General features: G+C 54.2%; 1 protein-coding gene across 2 annotated transcripts in view; it reads right to left on the minus strand.

Moving 5' to 3' along the window:
* ccdc175 (coiled-coil domain containing 175) overlaps positions 1-3658 on the minus strand; it is a 138415-nt gene extending 134757 nt beyond the window's left edge. For both annotated transcript variants that reach the window (XM_086003297.1, XM_086003296.1), the window contains exon 1: positions 3562-3658. The gene's annotated coding sequence lies outside the window, so the exon portion shown is untranslated. The remainder of the gene's footprint in view (positions 1-3561) is intronic.
* Between the last annotated feature and the right edge of the window lie 4713 nt (positions 3659-8371).

Raw genomic sequence — 8371 nt, forward strand, 5'->3', positions numbered from 1 at the left:
TTCCTGTTTTTGCCACCAAAATGGATAACCTCACATTTATCCACATTATAGTGCATTTGCCATGTTTCTGCCCAATCACCCAACCTGTCCAAATCGTACTGGAGTTTCACGACATCCTCCTCACAGCATACCCTCCCACCCAGCTTTGTGTCGTCTGCAAATTTGGAGATATTACATCCAATTCCCTCGTCCAGATCATCAATATATATTGTGAACAGCTGGGGTCCTAGGACCGATCCTTGCGGTACCCCACTAGTCACTGCCTGCCACTCGGAAAACGACCCGTTTATTCCAACTCTTTGCTTTCTGTCCGCCAACCAGTTCTCTATCCAAGTCAATACCTTGCCCCCAATCCCATGTGCCTTAATTTTGCATGCTAATCTCTTATGCGGGACCTTATCGAAAGCCTTCTGAAAGTCCAAATACACCACATCCACTGGTTCTCCCTTATCTATTTTACCAGTTACATCCTCAAAAAATTCCAGTAGATTAGTCAAGCATGATTGACCTTTTGTAAATCCATGTTGACTTTGTCCAATCCAGTCACTGCTTTCCAAGTGCTCTGCTATTACATCTTTTATAATGGACTCTAGCATTTTCCCCACTACCGATGTCAAGCTTACCGGTCTATAATTCCCAACCTTTTCTCTACCACCTTTTTTGAATAGTGGGGTAACATTAGCTACCCGCCAATTCATGGGTACCGTTCCAGAGTCTATCGAGTTCTGGAAGATGACCAGCAATGCATCTACTATTTCTAGGGCCACTTCCTTAAGTACCCTGGGATGTAGATTATCAGGCCCTGGGGATTTATCGGCCTTCAGTCCCATCAATTTTCCGAACACCATTTCCCTACAAATACTGATTTCTTTCAGTTCCTCCCTTTCATCAGGCCCTATGTTCCCTGGCATCTCTGGGAGGTTATTTGTGTCCTCCTTTGTGAAGACAGAACCAAAATATGTATTTAGTTGGTCTGCCATTTCTTTGTTCCCCATTATAAATTCCCCCGATTCTGACTGCAAGGGACCTACGCTTGACTTCACCAATCTTTTTCTCTTCACATATCTATAAAAGCTTTTACAGTCAGTTTTTATGTTCCCTGAAAGCTTACTCTCATATTCTATTTTCCCTTTCTTAATTAATCCCTTTGTCCTCATTTGTTGAATCCTAAACTGCTCCCAATCCTCAGGATTATTGCTTTTTCTGGCCAATTTACATGCCCTCTCCTTGGACCTTATGGTATCCCTAATTTCCCTTGTTAGCCACGGTTGGGTCACCTTTTTTGTTTTATTTTTATGCCAAACTGGGATGAACAAATTCTGTAGTTCATCCATTCGGTCTTTGAATGTTTGCCATTGCCTATCCACCATCAACCCTTTGAGTGCCATTCCCCAATCAATCCTACCCAACTCGCTCCTCAGACCATCGTAGTTTCCTTTATTTAAATTGAGGACCCTAGTCTCCGAGTCAACTACTTCATTCTCCATCTTAATGAAGAATTCGATCATATTACGATCGCTCCGACCCAAGGGGCCTCGTACAACAAGATTGCTAATTAATCCTTCCTCGTTATATAATACCCAGTCTAAGATGGCCTGATCTCTGGTTGGTTCCTCGACATATTGGTCCAGGAAACCATCCTGTAAACACTCCAGGAATTCCTCCTCCACAGTATTGTTACTAATTTGTTCCCCCAAGACCTGGGATTACAAAGTCCTGCCACCTGCAAATAATGGCTGATCAAATCTCCTCTTTAATGGTTGACCTACAGCTGATAGTCAGCAATCCAATTGTGCTCCCACCAGGTTTCACCGTCGTGTTTCAGAACAGGCGCGTTTCACGTGGGAAAAGGGTTAAAATTGCAATGGCCATTCAAAATGGCATTATAGAGGCAATTTAGTGTTTGTTAAGGGCCTTAACAGCCTATCCCGCCTCTTGGAGGCGGGACGGAGATGGGACCATCAGACACGAATTTTTGAAAATTGCGTGGAGGTGGGGTCAGGCCCGCCCGCCAGTTTTTGCAATTTTAACCACCCGCACGCCTCCAATCCCGCCTCCATGGCCCAATGAAAATCCTGCCCTGAGTGTCTTGGTGAACCTTTTCAGGCAAAACTTTTTTTTTTAATGTTTCAATCCATGTGCTGTAATGCAGACAAAGGTGAGCTGTGGATGTGTAACCGAAGAAGACAGTTCTGAACTGGAAATGTTGATGTGAATTAGTGTCTGATTAAAGCTGAACAATACCAAAGCGGCAAGGGGAGGGAAAGGGAAGCACTTTTTAATCTTAAATTAGACCGCAGTTCTATAAGCGCTTTTGATTCTATGGAAAGTGGTTTTGGGAGCACTTCAATGAAAGAGTGGTGGTATAACCTAAGAGATAATTGAGGGTACTAAAGGCGTGAGGCATGAGTCTCATGTGGGTTTATGTTTGCACTGAATGTACGTTAACTCCAGCTTTAGTTTCTCACCACCTTCCAACAAATGTTGGAAACAAAGTTATTGCTAATGTCTGGTGTAATAATAAGAAAACTACAGAACATGTCATTTAGTTCATCAAGTGTTTTCCTTCCACCCATAATATCCAATCTATTTGTTATTGGGATGAGACATTAAATCTGCTCCTGTGGTTCAGATGGGTTAATAAAGGACAGACAGCATGGATTTGTTAAAGGCAAATCATGGGCTGTTTGAGACTTTGCCTAGAATGTATATTGAATTGAGGTTTCTTTTCTCCAAACCTGACATAATGGCCATCTTTGGTTTAATTGCTATTCAATTTAACCTGATGTTTCCTGTTACAAAGGAACAGGAGATGACCTGGATAATATCGAGTTCAACAATTTCAGATCATAACCTCAGCCCCCATTACATTTTTACTTATTTTTTATCCACACCTTTGTTTTGGTTTCCCCCACCCCCCTCTTTCTTTTTTTTTTCTCTCCCACATGGCAGCTGTCTCCCATTCTGCCAGCGCATTTCACACCTAATCTAGAGCCGTCTTTTATCTCCACTAGTCCTATCACCATCTCGTCTCGTTTTGAATACCTCTTAATGTCTCTTCACTTCTCTTTTGTTCTCTCCCAGCCTGGCCTTTTAATCTATTTCATTTCCTGTGCTTTTCCAGTCTTGACAAAGGGTTTGACCCGAAACGTTGACTCTATTTTCTCTCCACGGATGTTGCCTGGCCTGTTGAGTTTTTCCAGCATTTTCTGTTGTTATTTCGGATTTCCAGCATCTGCAATATTTTGCTATTGTACTAGTAATTAATGTGACCTTGCTAATAGTTGCTAATGTGTTAGTTTCGGTGCCTCTATTGTTCTGACCAAACTGCCATTAACACCTCACATGGGATGTTATAGTAAAATACTGCGGATGCTGAAATCTGAAACAACAGAAAATGCTGGAAACACTCAGCAGGTCAGGCAGCATTGTGGAGAGAGAAACAGAGTCAACGTTTCAGGTCGATGACCCTTTGTCTCGAACGGGCACGCTCAGAACAAAAACAAATGAAGATGGTAACCACATGAGTATTTTAAACTTTATACAAATCCTACATCTTACCAGCTGACTAATTCCTTCTGCAATTTCTGTGAAATGTCGAACACCATCATGACCAAAACAAACTTTTTTTTTCAGTTGTTTTTCTGAAAAACAAACAATATCCAGTTATTCACACACCCTAACAATTGGACCTGTATTGTACATTTAGCTGAAATAAAAAGGTAGATATTGTGACAGCATGGTTTTCAACAGAAAGTTTATAATTATATACATCAGAGTATAGAATGTAGCTCTTTATTCCTCCCAAAATTTTAGTGCTGACATCATACAAAAAAAATCCCCCAAAAATCAATCTTCTGGTGATCTGTACATTCAAGAACTAACTGGATGCTGCAATGGTGGTAGTTTAGGGTTCTTCTGGATGCACTCTCCTGAGTGTCCCTGGCCAATACCGATCATTCAGCAACATCGCTAAAACACATTATCTGGTCATTATCACATTGTTGTTTGTGGGAGCTTGCTGTGCGCAAACTGGCTGCCGCATTTCCTACATTACAACAGTGACTACACCTCTCACGTACTTCATTGGCTGTAAAGCGTTTGGGACATCCTGAGGTCGTGAAAGGTGCTATATAAATGTATGTCTTTCTCTTTCTTTCCTGCAGTTCCTTTCAGGCCCTTTTGGTCTTTTTCAGGATGTGAAACAGGTAGCCTGTGCAGCGGGAGCTGCAGTGGTTGTTAGGGAGGTCATAGTCTCCATTCCTAGCCATGTGTTTTGCTGAGAGGCCAAGGATGGTGACACAGTCTCTTACATCTGGGGTTGGGGGTGGGGTGATGTTGCAGGGAGAGGTTAGGAGGGGAGTGTGGGTTGAGGAGGGGAGTGCAGGTGAGGGAGGGGTGTGGGGGTGGGTAAGGAGGGTGAAGGAGGGGGAGGGGAGAGAGGAAAGAGGGGAAGGGGAGGGGGGAAGAGAGGAGGGGCAGAGGGGAGGGGGAAGAGTGGAAGAGGGGAGGGGGGAAGAGGGGAGGGGGAAGAGTGGAAGAGGGAAAGAGGGGAGGAGGAAGGGAGGGGGAAAGAGGGGAGGGGGAAAGAGGGGAGGGGGAAAGAGGAGAGGGGGAAGAGGAGAGGGGGGAAGAGGGGAGGGGGGGAAGAGGGGAGGGGGAAGAGTGGAAGTGGGGAGGGGGAAGAGGGGAGGAGGAAGGAAGGGAGGGGTAAGGAAGAGAGGGGGAAGGAAGGGAGGGGGAAGAGGGGAGGGGGAAAGAGGGGAGGGGGGAAAGAGGGGAGGGGGACGTGGGGAGGGGGGAAGAGGGAAGAGGGGAGGGGAGGGGGAAAAGAGTTGAGGGGGAAAGAGGGGAGGGGGGAAAGAGGGGAGGGGGAAACAGGGGAGGGGGGAAAGAGGGGAGGGGGAAAGAGGGGAGGGGGAAAAAGAGGGGAGGGGGGAGAAGAGGGGATGGGGAAAGAGGGGAGGGGGAAGAGGAAAGGGGGAAGGGGGAGGGGAGGGAGGAAAGAGGGGAGGGGGAAAAGAGGGGAGTGGGAAAGAGGGGAGGGGGAAAAGAGGGGAGGGGGAGAAGAGGGGAGGGGGAGAAGAGGGGAGGGGGAGAAGAGGGGAGGGGGAAAGAGGGGGAGGGGGAAAGAGGGGAGGGGGAAGAGGGGAGGGGGGGAAAGAGGGGAGGGGGAAAGAGGGGAGGGGGGAAAAAGGGGGAGGGGAAAGAGGGGAGGGGAAAGAGGGGAGGGGGAAGAGGGGAGGTGGAAAGAGGGGAGTGGGGAAAGAGGGGGAGGGGGAAAGAGGGGGAGGGGTGGGGAAAAAGGGGAGGGGAAAGAGGGGAGGGGGAGGGGAAAGAGGGGAGGGGGAGGGGCGGGGAAAGAGGAGGGGCGGGGAAAGAGGGGAGGAGGCAGGGAAAGAGGGGAGGGGGGAAAGAGGGGAGGGGTGAGGACAAAGAGGGGAGGGATGAGGACAAAGAGGGGAGGGATGAGGGGAAAGAGGGGAGGGATGAGGGGAAAGAGGGGGGAGGGGAAAGAGGGGAGGGGAAGAGGGGGAGGGGAAGGGGGAAGAGGGGGAGGGGGAAGAGGAGGAGGAGGAAGAGGGGGAGGAGAAAGAGGGGGAAGGGGAAGAGGGGGAGCGGGAGGGGGAAGAGGAGGAGGCGGAGGGGGAAGAGGGGGGCGGGGGAAGAGGGGGCAGGGGAAGATGGGGCGGGGGGAGATGGGGGCGGGGAAGAGGGGGGTGGGGTAAGAGGGGGGAGGGGGAAGAGGGGAGGGGAAAGAGGGGGAGAGGAAGAGGGGGAGGGGGAAAGAGGGGGGGAGGGGAAAGAGAGGGGAGGGGAAAGAGGGGAAAAGTGGGAAGAGGGGAAAGTGGGAGGAGGGGAAAGAGGGGGGAGGGGAAAGAGGGTGGGAGTGGAAAGAGGGGGGAGGGGAAAGAGGGGGAGGGGAAAGAGGGAAGAGGGGAAAGTGGGAGGAGAAGAGGGAGGAGGGGAAAGAGGGGGAGGGGAGGGGAAAGAGGGGGGAGGGGGAGGGGAAAAAGAGGGGGAGGGGGAAAGAGGGTGGAGGGGAGGGGGAAAGAGGAAAGAGGGGGAGGGGGAAAGAGGGGGGAGGGGGAAAGAGGGGGGTGGGGAGAAAGGGACAGAGGGGGAGGGAAAGAGGGGGGAGGGGAACGAGAGGGTAGGGGAAAGAGGGGGAGGGGAAAGAGAGGGGGAGGGAAAGAGGGGGAGGGGAAGCGGGGAGGGGGGGAGGGAAACAGGGGGAGGGGAAAGAGGGAGGGGGAGGGGAAAGAGGGAAGAGGTGAGGAGAAAGAGGGGAGGGATGAGGGGAAAGAGGGGGGAGGGGGAGGGGAAAGAGGGGGAGGGGAAAGAGGGGGGAGGGGGAGGGGAAAGCGGGGGGAGGGGGAGGGGAAAGAGGGGGGAGGGGGAGTGGGAGTGGAAAGAGGGGGAGGGGAGGGGAAAGAGGGGGGAGGGGAGGGGAAAGAGGAGGAGGGGAACGAGGGGGGAGGGGAAAGAGGGGGAGGGGAAGGAGGAGGGGAAAGAGGGGGGAGGGGAGGGGAAAGAGGGGAGGGGAGGGGAAAGAGAGGAGGGGCGGGGAAAGAGGGGAGGAGGCAGGGAAAGAGGGGACGGGGGAAAGAGGGGAGGGGTGAGGACAAAGAGGGGAGGGATGAGGACAAAGAGGGGAGGGATGAGGGGAAAGAGGGGAGGGATGAGAGGAAAGAGGGCGGAGGGGGAGGGGAAAGAGGGGGGAGGGGAAAGAGGGGGCGGGGAAGAGGGGGAGGGGAAGAGGGGGAGGGGGGAAGGGGGGAGGGGAAGAGGGAAGGGGAGGAGGAGGAAGAGGGGGAGGAGAAAGAGGGGGGTGGGGAAGAGGGGGAGCGGGAGGGGGAAGAGGAGGAGGCAGAGGGGGAAGAGGGGGCAGGGGAAGATGGGGCGGGGGGAGATGGGGCAGGGGAAGAGGGGGCGGGGAAGAGGGGGGGTGGGGTAAGAGGGGGAGGAAAGAGAGAGGAGGGAAAGAGGGGGGAGTGGAAAGAGGGGGGAGGGGAAAGAGGGGGGAGGGGAAAGAGGGGGAGGGGGAACGAGGGAAAGAGCGGAAAGTGGGAGGAGGAGAAGAGGGAGGAGAAAGAGGGAGGAGGGGAAAGGGGGAGGGGGAAGAGGGGGGAGGGGAAAAAGGGGGGAGGGGGAGGGGGAAAGAGGGGAGGGGGAAGAGGGGGGAGGGGAAAGGGACAGAGGGGGAGGGGAAAGAGGGGGGAGGGGAAAGAGGGGGGAGGGGAAAGGGGGGAGGGGAAAGAGGGGGGAGGGGAAAGGGGGGAGGGGAAAGAGGGGGAGGGGAAAGAGGGGGAGGGGAAAGTGGGAGGAGGAGAAAGAGGGAGGAGAAAGAGGGAGGAGGGGAAAGAGGGGGAGGGGGAGGGGAAAGAGGGGGGGAAGGGGAGGGGAAAAGGGGGGGAGGGGGAAAGAGGGTGGAGGGGGAGGGCGAAAGAGGGGGGAGGGGGAGGGGCAAAGAGGGGGAGAGGGACGGGGAAAGAGGGGGAGGGGGAAGAGGGGGAGGGGGAAAGAGGGGGGAGGGGGAAAGAGGGGGGAGGGGAAAGGGACAGAGGGGGAGGGGAAGAGGGGGGGAGGGGAAAGGGGGGAGGGGAAAGCGGGGAAAAGGGGAGAGGGGAAAGAGGGGGAGGGGAAAAAGGGGAGGGGAGGGGAAAGAGGGAAGAGGTGAGGAGAGAGGGGAGGGATGAGGGGAAAGAGGGGGAGGGGGAGGGGAAAGAGTGGGGAGGGGGGAGGGGAAAGAGGGGGGAGGGGGAGGGGAAGGGGGGAGGGGGGGAAAGAGGGGAGGGAGGGGAAAGAGGGGAGGGGAGGGGAAAGAGGGAGGGGAGGGGAAAGAGGGGGAGGGGAAGGAGGAGGGAAAGAGTGGGGAGGGGTGGGAAGAGGGGGAGGGGAGGGGAGGGAAGAGGGAGGGGGGAGGGGAAAGAGGGGAGGGAAAGAGGGGAGGGGAGGGGAAAGAGGGGAAGGGCGGGGAAAGAGAGGTGGGGCGGGGAAAGAGGGGAGGAGGCAGGGAAAGAGGGGAGGGGGGGAAAGAGGGGAGGGGTGAGGACAAAGAGGGGAGGGGATGAGGACAAAGAGGGGAGGGATGAGGGGAAAGAGGGGAGGGATGAGAGGAAAGAGGGGGGAGGGGGAGGGGAAAGGGGGAGAGGGGAAAGAGGGGGAGGGGGAAGAGGGGAGGGGAAGAGGGGGAAGGGGGGAGGGGGAAGGGGGGGAGGGGGAAGAGGGGGAGAGGGAAGAGGAGGAAGAGGGGAGGAGAAAGAGGGGAAAGAGGGGGATGGGGAAGAGGGGGAGCGGGAGGGGGAAGAGGAGGAGGCAGAGGGGGAAGAGGGGGCATGGGAAGATGGGGGCGGGGGGAGATGGGGGC

Source organism: Somniosus microcephalus, chromosome 12, assembly GCF_052327205.1.
Source record: "Somniosus microcephalus isolate GS21.2 chromosome 12, FLI_Smic_1.0, whole genome shotgun sequence".
In the NCBI taxonomy this organism is placed as follows: Eukaryota; Metazoa; Chordata; class Chondrichthyes; order Squaliformes; family Somniosidae; genus Somniosus; species Somniosus microcephalus.